Below are 2,420 nucleotides of genomic sequence, written 5' to 3' on the forward strand. Positions count from 1 at the left end.
GTTCACCCCCCCCCCCACCAAGTCCTCCCTTGCCTTTTGCGGCAAGCACACAGGTCTGTGTGGTTAGCTCCTGCTGGAGTTCTGGGCCAGCCAAGGGCTTTGGACTCCGCCCTGCACTGCCTGGTGAGGACCAGCCTGTTGGTTCCTGCATTGCTTGACCCCAGGACATCCTAAGTCAGGGTGGACATTAATAGTCTTGACCTTTGGAACTGTGTGGGTGGAAAAGCCAGAGGGAGGGTTGGGTGGCCAATCCCTGGATACCAGAGGTCAGAACAGCCCTTGCCCTCCAAGTTGTTTTGGTGCCAAGATGTCCTGATATAGCCCTCCAGGTGCTGGTTTGCTATGACTCGCAGCTGGCCACCCTGGGGGAGTGGGGCAGGAAGTGAGCAGCTGGCTGACCTAGTAAGCCAGCACTCGGGATGTGGAACATTGGCTCTGCTCAGCCTCCACATTTGTGTTTGTGGAGTTGTCTCCACTGGCATGGAGGTTCCCCTGACTCCACCCCCAAGAGACAGGAAGTCTGTAGGCAGGTTGAGTATGTGGCCCAGGGACTGCAGGGAGGTGCAGTGCCAGAAACATATTCTGAAGGAGTTGAGGGTACTGCACAGAGAAAAGTTGGGGCTGAGAAATTGAGACAAAAGTCTGGAGAACAGGCATTCCTGAATTTATTGAGTGCCTGGCTCGTGCCAGGCACTTTATGTAGGACATCTGATTGTAAAGCAGAAAAGGGTCATGAGGCCAGGAACCACAGAACAAGAATAAGGCACCAAAAGGAGTTTTATTGAGTGGGGGGGGCAGTGGCGCTCCAGACATGCAAAGTTCACCGATCCAGAAAGGGTAAGCAAGGCGAAACAATACCTATACAGGTCACTAGAGGTAGGAGGACCCTATATAGGTCACTAGGGGTAGGAGGCTCAGCAGAGTTTAGGGGCCCGGTTTAAGGGCTGGGTCTCTTTAGCGAGGTGGTGAAAAGTCCTGGCCCTTGGCCACCATGGGATGGGGAGGAGAAAGGGGAAGGGAGGGGAAAGGGAAGGGAAAGCTGCCTGCCAGACACTGATCATTCCAACATGCAGTTGGTCCTGCCACTGCCCCTTGTCAGATGAGGGGAAACTGAATTCAGGAGGTTAAGTACTTTACTCAAGTTTCCACAGTTAGAGAATCCAAGCTAAGACTTGAATTCTATTTCCCTGAGTCTATACCAGACCTTTGCCCACTGGGTGGTGCTGAATGGGAGTAGGAGAGTTCAGAGGGTCAGAGAGAGAGAATTAGCATTTATGATTAAGCAATGACTGCCCTTGAATTCTTTGTTATCAACTGAATTTATGTGTGATAACAATTGCACTTTAGCCAGGTAGTGGTGGGGTGTGCCTATAATCCCAGCTACTTGGGAGGCTGAGGCAGGAACATCTCAAGTTGAGGTCAGGCTTGGCAAGTTCAAGGCCAACCTGGGCAACTTAGCAAAAACCATCTCAAAAAAAAAAAAAAAAAATGGCTGGGGAAGTAGCTCAGTGGTAAAGCATCCCTGGATTCAACCTCCAGTACTGAAAAAAAATTGTACATTCATGCAGTTAGGAATAATACAGAGAACTCTCACGAACCCCTATCCAATAGTGACATTTTGTAAAACTGTAGTAGTACAATATCACAACCACGGTTCTGACATTGGTACAACCCCCCTATCTGTTCAGATTGCCCCACATTTTTTTTTTTTAATGTGTACCGGGGATTGAACCCAGGGCACTTATGCCCCTTAAGCCAAGTCCACAGCCCTTTTATTTTTTGAGACAGGGATTCACAGAGTTGCTTAGGCCCTTGTTCAGTTGCTGAGGGTGGCTCTGAACCTGCAATCCTTTTGCCTCAGCCTCCAAGCCACTGGGATTATAGGCACGTGCTACCCATTTGGTTCAGATCTCCCCAATCTTATACTCCTGAGTGTATCAAGTTTTCTGTGGTTTTATCACATGTAGTTAACTTCTTTTTAGTATGTTTGTTTTCCTATTTCTTTAACATTTTTGGTTGTTTTCATCTTAGTTTAATTTCACAGTTTACTGATCTTAGGAGGCAGAATAGGTGGGAGATAGGTTTGGGCATGTTTGGAAATGGGTGGTGTGGTTTTAGGTTGTCACAATGTCTGGGGGCCCAGAGAAGCTATATGTCACATGCAGTGAAAAAATATCCCCCTGCAAGCATCAACCAGAACACTAACTAGTTCAGGGCAACAAGTTAACTCTTGCCAGGGAAGTATTGGACCTGAGCAGGGTTTGGGACGTTATCCCCACGTTTGCAGGTGGATGTGGGAACATTTTAACGTGAAGTGGTTCTTTCTGACAGGGTTGTACCTCTCTGCCAACATGTCACAAAGAAGGATTAGGCTGGATGTGAAGTGTGTTATTATTGCCACCTTGACATGCCCTCAAGGA

Source organism: Marmota marmota, unplaced genomic scaffold (assembly GCF_001458135.2).
Source record: "Marmota marmota marmota unplaced genomic scaffold, marMar, whole genome shotgun sequence".
NCBI lineage: Eukaryota > Metazoa > Chordata > Mammalia > Rodentia > Sciuridae > Marmota > Marmota marmota.